Raw genomic sequence first — 12,586 nt, 5'->3', positions numbered from 1 at the left:
GTCTCCTAGTGGTGAAAATAAGGAAGTACACAAGCTGGAAAAGTAGGAAAATTGTGGAAGATAACGATGAAGTTGTCTTTTGATAAAACAGTAAAAAAGAAGTATTTTCATTTGCTTAAGCAGAGGTGAGAACAATTGAATAAAAACGGGATTAGTCTAAAAAGTACATTTTAAGACAAAGCAAATATTAAAAACTGATCATATCTGTGTTAAAATATAAATACTAAGGCCATATTTAATAAAATTGTGATTATTATGACGTCGTGATTCAACGACCGTGATTCAAGCCTAGTTGAATTCGAATTAGTTGATACGGTGAATTACAGTTTATGTGCAAACCAGAAAGTACTGTATATCATGGGTCTCGTTACCACCGTAGTAGAATACTCGTTTGCTATTCGCTTAAAAGGATGGCCATTAACTTCACACCATATAAGGCACGGACGGGGTTCGAACCCGTGATCTTCGGTTTACGAGACCGACGCCTTACCACTTGGCCACCGCGCCTATAGGCACTGAACATTTCGATTATGCAGTATAAGTACAAAGATTCAAATCTCAATTTATGAAGCTAAAACTAACAAATGCTGACAGATGCTGTCTAAAAGTATTTTAAAGGCTTGCAAAAAAATTAGAACCAGTCAAAATCGTGAAAATCTATCTGAACATGCTTACTGAAAAGGTATTATACCTATAAAGTACTAGGAGCGTCCAGTCACCTCGCTTTGTTAAAACACAACAAAGCAAAGCGCGTGAGGGAAACACTGATTTCGAATCGGTGGCGCGCCCTACTTTACGTGCTGACGTCGCCACGTGGCCACGTGACCGTGACACGCGAAACGCCCAGACAGAGCCGGCAGCTGGAAATACTTCTCTTTGCGTGAGTCAAACAAGTAAGAATATGCAGGCAGAGTTGTTCGGCGTCCTACAGTTTGTGCGCTGAGGTGAGCATGGTCAGTGGTCGGTCCTCCTCCGTCACAGTCAGTTAGCCCTGCCGTCTTTAGTCTCACTGTTGCTAGTGAGGTAGCCGCCTAATGACCATTTTGTGCGTCTGTTTGTGTGTAGCAGCTGAGCACAAATCCGTATGGCAACTTGCTATAAGCTACGAGTGCGTGATGCAAAGTGGGTCAGGTGAATTTTAGACGCATTCAATATATTTGTATTCATGCGTGAAACGTAAAAAATCAAGACGCGTTATGGGAGCATGGTGACTGACGTTTAGCAGATTTGGGTTAATCCCAATGAAAGGCATGGCCCGCTATGTCTGAACATCCGTTCTCGATTATGTCAATAACTATAATTGCGTGTATCAGTATAATCCGTTGAGATAGTGACTTCCGTTGTTCGCCATGGTGAATGCCTGCTACTTTTCAAACAATATTTTCAGGCCAGATCAAACTAATATATACAAACATATATAATATATATGAAGCGACATCAGTGTTTTACAGCGCAATTCAGAGAAAGTTGACGCCGAAGCCGAATCCCGGCTGTCAGCTGGTAAAGCTTTGTTCAGCATGTCTATTCTCCGAGCTGCACCGTTCAACATGCGCTAATACCGTATTAAATATGCACCCTGTAAATGGCAAGATGACTGCTTTGGGATGTCACAGGTGGTCAGTGTGAAGCAGTCTAAACTAAATCAGTGATCCTGGGGTTAAGTATCTGGGTTATGGGCGTGACTGACTAAAGTAAGCTTTAGTGTGATGGGAGGGGCCTTCCTAAGTACAAATAAGCGCATCCCTGTCTTCCATTTCACCTGTGTGATCAAGCTCCTTGAAAAAGCCACCATCTCCTGAATTCCCAAGTCACACGTGCCCCCCTATTTCTAGGAAGAGGAGAGCTGAGCGGTCCTGCTGTGTATCTAATGCAGCTGTGTTCCACGGTAAGCTGGCCCCCTCGATGGTCTCTCCCACCATGAAAGCTGTGGTTGATGCTGTCTGGGCTGTGTGGAGCATCGGTGCTTCTATCTATGACTACCTGCACACCAGCGCCATGGAGGAACGCATTCACGCATTGGAGAATGTCATCACCATCCATCAGTGTGTTATCGGGGTGCTGAGTGCTGGCCTGGTCATACTCGTCACCTACATTTTCTTGAGGAAACATTGACGTCCACTGGCAGTGATGCATGGGTACCAGGAGCAGCAGCACCCCAGAGCCAGCTCGGTGCCTCACATGCAGAATAAATACTAATCACAGCACCCCCTCATTGTGTGTGCGCTACATCTGCTGCCTTAAGCTGCTTTGTGCTGAGAATGTTTCAAGATTGAACAGCCAAACAAGATGGTGAAACTCCTTTGCATTAAAAAGTGTACATTAGCTTATGGCACTTGAGCTAAAAAGGTCAAGGAAAAGTTTGGACTGTGAAAATGTTGGTGCTACTGGCCAGATCTTCAAAGATGGAGATGAAGACTTTAATGAAGTCAACAGAGGATCTGCTTAGGTGTCTAAGGTACATGAAGCCATGTGTATTAGTGTTTAACACATAATTTAGCAAATGATTTATCTATTTTTAATGCACTTTACTGATTATTCAGTCAACTGGATGCTTACTAAATGAGATCATTAAACTACAATGTCAACAACTCAGACCAACTTTCATCTAGTACCAGATCCAGCTCCCAAAATGACCTTCAAACTGTTGTTCGGCTGACAAAAAGCTGATTGGGCTCACTGGGATCCCAAAAGCATTGTCCAGGTGATCGCCATGGCAATAGAATCCCAAACAAGAGACTATGGCACATCTGGGTTTTGCTACTTTACAAAATCAGAGTATATGAACTTTGACTCATGCCAACATGCGTCGGCTGTTCTCAACCCAAGGAAAATCTAACCCTGGCCAAAGAACTTTTTAGTTAGAAATCTACATTGTTCAACTAAGGTAACAAAACTTAATTTGTTCATAGGACTGTAATGTTTATCAATAAGTTTGACTGTAAATTGTATCCTGGAAGGGTATAGGGTGTAGTTACATGACGTTATATACACCTTTTTGATCTTACTGTAAAGTAATTTTAAGTGACCTTAATTAATAATTACATCATTTTAAGATCCATTGTGTGACCATAACTGAATGAAATGATCGTGACATTGGTTTAGCCTGTTGTACAGCTTTTGCGGATGCTTGCTTGTTTTTAAAAGACATTTGTAATAAGCAGAAATGGAGCCACGTCATCGTTTAATTGTAACTTTAGTAACAAGTAGCTGTAATTAACTTTTTTAATAGAGATAAGGAACTATTTTGTACTGAAATGTTTGCCACTGTATTTTAACCATACGTTACGTATGTTTTGTGACCACCTCTTTTTGAGGTTTTGTGTGTATCGGTGAGTTTAGGAGAGAGCTACTGGCGCAGAAAGGCTTCCGTTAACTTATTAAAATTGCTCCTTCATTACGTATTTACTGTAATTAATTGATTGATTGGTTAATTGTATAAGTTTTGTCCCAGAATATGTAATACAAATAATATATCTTAAATAAACTGAAGTTGGGTGAAAATTACAATACCTGAGACTCAAGAAAGGCCTTACGGCCTGTCTGTTCTGGGAACACCTCTGCTAGCCTTATGTCCCCTGAATGCTCTTTGCTCTGCACTTTCCCTCCTGATTTGAATGGTTGTCTTATTAGGCTGCTGCTTTGTTAGGGAAGTGTTGAGTAGCACTTGCTGTATACAACATGCACTTGAACATTCATTGAAAGCTCAGTCTAGATGCATTTATGCCTAGTTGAGTTCAGGCATGTGTAGGGGGTGGGCTGGGGGTGCTTGAACACCTGCCCCTTTAGTTTTAATGAATGAATGTGCTCCCCCCCCCTTTGGTGTTCCAAGTTCCCTTTTTCCAAGATCCACCGATCACACGAAATCTCCCGAGGCGGCCCCCCCTGCCCCGATCACTAAAATTCACCTTGGGAGATCTGTTCGGATTGTGAAAATTTACCCCCGCCCCTTGTAAAGTCTGTGCACGTCACTAGTTGAGTCTTTGGCGGCCGTATGCCTGTAATTTGATATTTGCCTCAGTTGTACCTCACTTTGGACAATAACGTCTGCTAAGTAAATAATTGCAACAGGTATAATGGGACCCAGCTTAGCTAGTATACCTTATGTTCACGATAAGCAGGAAGTCTCTGTAGGGAGGCATTTCTTCTGAGCCCTCATGTTATTTTACACTAATCTGACTAACCGGTCGCTTCACACAGAACACACACATGACAATGCAGAAAACATCTGAAAATAACCTTATTATTCATTTGAACTGACTGGGTCTTCACCTGGGCTCAGCCGCAACATGTTGTTTGTGCCGGTTCACATCGAAGAGGACGTTCCGAGGACGACATGGAAGAGCTGAACTGCGAGCACTCGGTAAGGAGCTCAGGATGGTGAGATGTGCAGGTCCTGACCCTGCAGGGCTGCTGTGTGTGGTGGTGTCCCTTTCAAAACGCTAAAGAAGGACTGCTTAGCTGAAGAGGGCTGTAACCGAGAAGCTGCATCTATTAAGAATTACAAGGTGCAGTGAAAATAATTGATATACAGTGCCACAAATTAGCGTGAAAGTGTGGCCTTTATTTAAATTATCTGCATGTTGACAGAACAAAGTGCAACTAATAAAAAACATTTATTTTTTTTGTTGCTAGTTATAACCATATCAATAAAAATGATAAATGTGGCACCAGTCAACAACTCAGAACTTAAAGCTATTTAGTCAGAAATATGCACTGCTCAACTGAGGTAACCAAGTTTAATTTGTTCATAGGACTATAATGTTTATTAATACGCTTGACAAAATTTCATCATGGACGGCTTCATATCTCCCTCTACATAGGGTGCAGTTATATGAAGGCTTCTTCGGGTGGAAATGTATGGTACATTAAGCACCTTTTTGATCTTACTGAAGAGTCATTTTAAGTGACCTTAATGAATAATTACAGAATTTTAAGATCCATTGTGTGACCATAAATGAGCTGAATGACCATACTGTAACAATGGTTTTAGCCGCTATTATAAAGGATTGAATTTTTCTTGAATTTTTAAAAGACATTTGTAATAAGCAGAAATCAGACCATGTTGTCATTTAATGATAAATGTAGTAACAAGTAGCTGTGATTTACTTTTGAAATAGAGATTAGAAACAATTTTGTACTGAAGTGCTTGTCGCTGTATTTTAACCATACGTTATATGTTTTATCACCTCTGAGGTTTTGTGTGTTTTGGTGAGTTTAGGACAGAGCTGCTGGGGCAGAAAGGCTGCTGTTAACTTCTGTCATTAATATTGCTCCTTAATTACTGTATGAAGGGTTTTGGGTGGTGAACCGTTATGGGCAGGACGACCAGGCAATATCGGTGTGCATAGAATGATGAAAATGAGCAGGGAGAGCCAAGATCCAGGCTATAAACCTCATAAAATCCTGTTAACCTATACATAAAGTACAAAAGATAATTGACTAATTGATTTATACGGATTACACTAATTACCAAAGAAAGAATACCAAAAACAAACCTATCTAAACTTCATCTACCCCCCCCCCCCCCCCTCCACACACACACACACACACACACACACACACACACACACCCCTGGTGCCACCAAATAAAATTGATTGCAGCTCGCCCCCTGTGGCCCAACCAGGAATTACACTTTGAGTGGTTAGTAGTTCAATTTGTTTTTCAGTTGAGCTGTACAGGTTATAGGTCACATTGAAGGTGGGTAGGTTTTTTTAAATGATTTATCATGGTCATGTTCTTTTACATCACACCATAATGCCAGCATGGCCTTGGAGGTGGGGGCATTGACAGTCAGTCAACCTTTGAAACCCATAAGATTCTTTTTTCCCTACTTGGAGTTTTTGGTTCCTCATCTCGTCTTCTGGTTTTCCTTCCTTTTTTCTTGTTTTTCCTTTCCCGTCTCTTCCTTTCATTCTGTTTCATGCACCATTCTGTGTACACAATTATCCTAAGATCAAACGTAACAATAAAACTTGTGATGTCACAGATGCTCAGTGTGATACAGTTTGAAGTCAGTGATCCAGGGGTTAAGTATCTGGGTTATGGGCGTGACTGACTAAAGTAAGCTTTAGTGTGATGGGAGGAGCCTTTCTAAGTACAAATAAGGGCATCCCTGTCTTCCATTTCACCTGTGTGATCGAGCTCCTTGAAAAAGCCACCACCTCCTGAATTCCCAAGTCACATGTACCTCTCTCTGTCTGTCTCTCTCTTTCTCTCTCTAGGACGAGCTGAGGGGTCCTGCTGCATATCAAATGCAGCTGTGTCCCTGGAAAAGACGGATCCCAAGATGGGTCTTCCTAATCCGAAAGACGTGATTGAAGTTTTCAGATTGTTATTTGACTTTTTTTAATGCCTTTAAAGAGTCTTTTTTGGAGAAACGAATTAATACACTGGAAACTGTCATCGCCAAGCAACACTTTTTTATTATGCTACTGAGTGCTGGCCTGGTCATACTCATCACCTACATTTTCTTGAGGAAACATTGACGTCCACTGGCAGTGATGCCTGGGTACCAGGAGCAGCAGCACCCCAGAGCTATGGCCCACGTGACTGGATAGCCAGCTCGGTGCCTCGCATGCAGAATAAATACTAATCACAGCACCCCTCATTGTGTGTGCGCTACATCTGCTGCCTTAAGCTGCTTTGTGCTGAGAATGTTTCAAGATTGAACAGGCAAATAAAATGGTGAAATTCCTTTGCATTAAAAATTGTACAATAGCGTATGACACTTGAGCTAAAAAGGTCAAGGAAAAGTTTTTAATGGAGAGTTTTAATGGAGACGGGGAGTAGGGACATTCAGCAAGCACGGACATTCAGCAAGCACGGACATTCAGCAAGCACGGACAGGCAGCACAACACCAAGAGACTTCAATGACGGATCTAGGGAGACAGACTGAACGCGGATGTATTTACACAGGACAAATCGAAATAACAGGAAACAGCTGGGCACAATCGGGATTGCACACCTGGTACATGAGGGAGTGGCACACAGGAGGATCGGACGAGCAGGGTATTTGCATGTCCGGGCACGCCTGACGAGCTCGTGTATATGGCCCTTGCTTGAAACTTTAGTGTAGATACTTCTTGTGCTGTGTACCCGGATGTCGCGTGCGCCTTTAGGTGTGGTTGTACTCTGTTCCTGCCTGATCCGCGCGTGTCTTAGCCATTGCGCATTACCCGCCGTTTGTGCGCCTTACTGTCCTTAGTGTAACTTCCCCGTGTTTTCCTGTCGTTCATGGCTTTCGTGTTAATGCTTGTTGCGTGGTCCTCTTATGGAGTAAAATAAAGAACCACTTCGGGTCAGTCCGCCGTTGCCTCTTTGTGGCTAGTGTTTGGTGGTTTATCATAAGCTTCGATGAGTCTAAATTTGTCAGAGAGAAAATTATTTCCTTTTTGCCGTCCTGATTTCTGTGTACACAGCATTAGCCAGCCAGAAGCAGACGGGTTACCACAAGGCAAAGTAGGCATATCAAGGTAAAGTTAAAATAATAATAAATTAATGTGGTTTTAAATTTTACCGTATGTTGTCGGGTATAAAAAGACCAGAATGAATACTGTAAGTGAACTACTTGATTACTATAAGCGAATTATTTAAGCAGTATTTGTATAGGAATTCTGTGCTGAGCTTTCTGGTCCATATAAGTGGTTGATCACTATATGCGGGTTTCACTGTATTGGCAAGTCAAGATGTGGCATGTGTGACAGGTTATTTGACTGTAATATTTTATTAATAATTTCACAAAATTCTTTTTTGTTTGTTTAACCTGATGGGTTAATACTCCTTTAATTTTCCCATGATGCTATTGTCCTGTACCCCCCCCCCCTTTTTCCCCATTATAAGGGTTCTGATTTTACTTTCTCTTTCCTTTTCTGTACTGCGCACGTTGGAAGAGGTGAGGATCGTGTGTCGGGGACCCTCAACTTCATAAATCACTTCAAGTATTCGATATAGTGATTTTGATCCATTACGTATTCTAAGTAGGGGTTAAAATATGTCTAATTATATGCGTAATCACCGTGACCTCAGTTAGCACCTCGTTTTGATTAAAGCCTAAAGATTAAGGCCTATTCTTTCTTTTCCTACAATGTTACAATGGGGGGGGGGGGGGGGGGGTAGCTGACAGCCAGTAACAGGTGGTCAGTGTGATACAGTCTGAAATCAGTGAACCAGGGGTTATGTATCTGGGTTATGAGCTTGACTGACTAAAGTGAGCTTTTCAGTGGTAGGAGGAGCCTTTCTAAATGCTACTAAGGTCATCCATGTTTTCTGTTTCACCTGTGTGATCAAGCCTTTGGAAAAAAACACCTTCTCCTGAATTCCCAAGCCACATGTTCTCTCATCTCTCCCTCTAGGAAACGCAGGCCTGAGGAGTCCCGCTGGGTATCTATTACAGCTGTGTCTCACTGTAAGATGGCTTTAATGGCGGCCCTGTTGGAAGTTGGGAGCTTAATATGGACTGTCTATGACAACAAAAACCAGAATCGTGTTCAAGCACTGGAGAGACAAATCGTCGCATATCGACGTCTTGTTTGGCTGCTGATTTTTATCTTAATCCTGCTTGTCATCTACATTTTCTGGTGGAAACATTGACATCCACCACTGGCAGTGATGCCTGGGTACCAGGAGCAGCGGGAGAGATACCAATCACTAAACAGAGAATTTTTCATTATTGAAACAAGATGGTGAAATTCCTTTGCATTAAAAAGTGTACATTACCTTTATGGCACTTGAGCTGGAAATGTAATGAAAATGTTTGGACTGTGAAGATCTGACCAGTAGCGACAAAGTTTTCAAAGATGGGGACGGAGACGTTAATGAAGATGAGTGGATCTGCTTAGGTGTCTAAAGTGCATGAAGCCATGTGTAGTAACTTTTAATACATCATTTAGTAAATGATTTATCCATGAGAATATTTTTTAATGTACTGTACTGTTTATTCAGTGAACTGGATGCTCACTGAACCCCGTCTGATTGAGACCATTAAACTACAACATCAACATCTCAGACCAACTTTCAGTGTCAGATCCAGCTTCCAAAATGTCATTGCACACTGTTGCTTGGCTGACAAAGGTTTTTCAGCATTCAAGGTTATCTGGGCTCACTGGCATCCCAAAGGCATCGTCCAGGTGATCGCCATGGCAGCAGAATCCCAGACCGGAGACTCTGACACATCTGGGTTTTGCCCCTTGAGAGAATCAGGATATATGAACTTTGACTCCTTCCAAGATGCATCAGCTGTTCACAACCCATGGAAACTCTAACTCTGGCCAAAGAACTTTTTAGTTAGAAATCTACGCTAAGGTGACAAAGTTAACAAAATTTGGTTTGTTCATAGGATTGTAATGTTTATACATAAGTTTGACTGTAAATTGCACGCTGGAAGGGTTCATATCTCCCACTTCATAGGCTGTAGGTAATTGAAGGCTTTTTCGGGTAGAAATGCATACTAAATAAAACATCTTTTTGATCTTACTGAAAAGTAACTTAAAGTGACCTTTTTTGATCCGTCGTGTGACCATAACTGAGCTGAATGAAAGTGATACTAGTTTTAGCCTCTGTTATAAAGCATTTCCAGATGCTTGCTTGAGGTTTTAAAAGACATTTGTAATAAGTAGAAATGGGGCCACGTCATCATTTAATTGTAACTATAGTAACAAATAGCTGTGATTTACTTTTTAAATAGAGATAAGGAACTATTTTGTACTGAAGTGTTTGCTATTGTATTTTACCCATACATCACATATCCTAGTTTGAAGTTATGTATGTTTTGGTGAGTTTATGATGGAGCTGCTGGGATGGTAATGCTTATGTTAACTTTTCTTTTTAATATCGCTTTTTAATTATTGTAATTAATTAATTAGTTGTAAACCTTTTGTCCCAGAATATGTAATACAAGAACTAATGTATCTCAAATAAATTGACTTAAAAAACTGAAGTTGGGTGAAAACTTACATTACATAAGAGGCTTAAGAAAGACCGTAAGGCCTGTCTGTTCTGGGAAGACCTCTGCTAGCATTATGTTCCCTGAATGTTCCTTTCACTGGACTTTGCCTGTTGATTTGAATGGTTGTCTTATTAGGCTCCTGCTTTGTTAGGGAAGTGTTGAGTAGCTCTTACTTTGTACAAGATGCATGTGAACATGCACTGAAAGCTCAGCCTAGATGCAGTTATGCCTAGTTGAGTCCAGGCAGGTGTGTGGAGGGGGCTGGGGCTGCTTGAGGAAGTTTCTGCTAATTTGACTAACCGGTCGGTTCACACAGAACAGCAGTGACATGTTGTTTGTGCCGGTTCACATCGAAGAGGACATTCCAGGGACGACGTGGAAGAGCTGGGCTGCGACCACTCGGTAAGGAGCTCAGGATGGTGAGATGGGCAGGTCCTGACCCTGCAGGGCTGCTGTGTGTCGGGGTGTCCCTTCCAAAATGCTAAAGAAGGACTGCTTAGCTGTAGAAGGCTGTAACCGAGAAGCTGCATCTATTAAGAATTACAGTGAAAATAATTGATATACTGAGCCACAAATTAGACTGAAAGTGGGGCCTTTATTTAAATTATCCGCATGTTAACAGTACAAAGTACAACTAATGAAAAACATTTATTTTTGTTGTTGCTAGTTATAACCATCCATCCATCCATTTTCCAAACTGCTTATCCTACTGGGTCACGGGGGTCCGGAGCCTATCCCAGAAGCAATGAGTCATAACCATATCAATGAAAATAATAAATGTGGCACCAGTCAACACCTCAGAACTTAAAGCTATTTAGTCAGAAATATGCACTGCTCAACTGAGGTAACCAAGTTTAATTTGTTTATAGGACAGTAATGTTTATCAACAAGTTTGACTGTAAATTTTATCATGTAAGGGTTCATATCTCCGTTTTCATAGTCCTGTCGTGTGTTAACAAATAAATATGCGTGCAGGAAAAGGATATTAGTCTATATATAAAATATGTAGTGTGTATTTTCTGTCTGTCAGAATACATTTTAAAAAGTCATAACTTTAAAACATTACAAATACGAAGTGCAATTTTTTGGTTTCAGTTTCATTTTGAATGCAAATCGACATCCGTGACATTACTGTCAAAAATATGTCACGCGGTCACAGGCATTATGTACTGGGCGTAGATTCCAAACTGCGCATGCGTTCATCGTACCTTTTAACTTAATTGTCTCAGTTGTTTCATTGACATATTTTATTAGATTATTAATGTTTATTTAGCTCCATAGTAACACGGTTTATTGGCCATTACATATATAAAATAAGTTTATGAATGTTTTAAAAAGGTGGGTTTTATTGATAATTTAAAAATCGTTTATGTCACGATCACTGGCGAGCGGAACGGTGATCGTGAGGGCGTACGGGAAAGGAACAGGCAGACAGGGCAAAACTAGGGTTTTAATTGGGTCTGGGAACGGGGAACATCAAACGGGCAGCAGGAAGCATCAGACCACAACAAATTACAATGATGGACAAGGGGAACACGTAAGACCAGGACTTAAATAGTACGTGACTAATCAAAATAAGCAGACACAGATGGGTACAATCGGGGAAGTACACGTGGGTAAGCAGGGGGCGTGGCACACACAAGGAGCGGACGAGCCGGGCATGACAGTTTACCTTTTTAACTTGTTTAATTCCGGTTTAATTGTTTAACTTGACAATACAATCAATATGTTTCACTATGGTTTAACCAACATGTTTTATCACATATATATGTGATATATATATTCAGCTCGATAGTGGTATGTTTTCTCAACCGCCTGAATTTATCTCGATTAACCCAACAATATAGCTCAATAGCAATTATGTTTTGTTATTCACAACTGTATAATTATATACTGTATATTGGGCGCTTTTTCACCACATCAAGTATAGTACTTTTGGTACTTTCGCTTTTCTGTTGACTTCCGGTTGAGTACCAGTACCAAAAGTTCCAGTACTGAAAGGCCAGTGGCACTGACTGGCATTCATGACAATGCTGGTCACCAGGGGCTGCCCAGAACGTTTGTTCTTGGTTGGCAGCGGTTCTTTTGGAACGATAGGGAGAAAGTCACAAATTGTTATGTGAGGACCTGCAGTAGGTCTCCTGTTAGAGAGCATCAATACCTCTGTTCCTCTTGAGCTGGTGTTTATAGATTTCTGGTCTGTGGAGCATGATGGGAAGTCAATCAACATGTTGGTCACTGACCATTTTACGAAGCTGGCTCACGCCTTTCCTTGTCAGAACATTGCTGAGGAGCCTGTGTTACAGCTTCTTTTGTGTTTATGGCTTCCCGCAGCGGCTCATTCCGATCAGGGCTCCAGTTTCAGAGTGAACTGCTTCGCAGAGCCTTTGGGGCTGACTAGCGTCGTCAAATTGCTGATCACTCCCTATCATCTCATGCGCAATTGTAGCACTGAGAGGTTCAGCTGTACCCTAGAACACATTCTGAGATCGCTACCTCTGGAGGCAAAACACAAATGGCCACAGATGGTGCAGACAATGACCGTTGAGTAGAACTGCACCACATATGAAACCTCGGGATTCTCATAATTTTATTTAATGTTTGGCCGTGTGCCCCTAAATCCTGTTGAACTGGATGTGGA

General features: G+C 41.4%; 2 long non-coding RNA genes and 1 other non-coding gene across 6 annotated transcripts; 2 read left to right on the top strand and 1 right to left on the bottom strand.

Moving 5' to 3' along the window:
• Positions 1-435: 435 nt before the first annotated feature.
• Positions 436-507, bottom strand: trnat-cgu (transfer RNA threonine (anticodon CGU)). The gene has a single exon. It is a non-coding gene; the product is annotated as a tRNA-Thr (tRNA).
• A 308-nt stretch (positions 508-815) lies between these two features.
• LOC125742707 (uncharacterized) lies at positions 816-3,509 on the top strand. Its single transcript, XR_007398178.1, has 2 exons — positions 816-944; positions 1,833-3,509. It is a non-coding gene; the product is annotated as an uncharacterized LOC125742707 (long non-coding RNA).
• Positions 3,510-4,130: 621 nt separating this feature from the next.
• LOC125742708 (uncharacterized) lies at positions 4,131-9,936 on the top strand. Of its 4 annotated transcripts, XR_007398179.1 has the most exons (3): positions 6,725-7,299; positions 7,421-7,474; positions 8,354-9,936. It is a non-coding gene; the product is annotated as an uncharacterized LOC125742708 (long non-coding RNA). The 4 variants fall into 4 exon arrangements; XR_007398181.1 differs by lacking the exons at positions 6,725-7,299; positions 7,421-7,474 and adding an exon at positions 4,131-4,360; XR_007398182.1 differs by lacking the exon at positions 6,725-7,299 and having other exon boundaries at positions 7,339-7,474.
• Positions 9,937-12,586: the final 2,650 nt, after the last annotated feature.

This window comes from Brienomyrus brachyistius, chromosome 5, assembly GCF_023856365.1.
Source record: "Brienomyrus brachyistius isolate T26 chromosome 5, BBRACH_0.4, whole genome shotgun sequence".
NCBI classification, from domain to species: Eukaryota; Metazoa; Chordata; class Actinopteri; order Osteoglossiformes; family Mormyridae; genus Brienomyrus; species Brienomyrus brachyistius.
The sequence above is the reverse complement of the archived record's forward strand: the minus strand, read 5'-3'. Positions and strand labels throughout refer to the sequence as shown.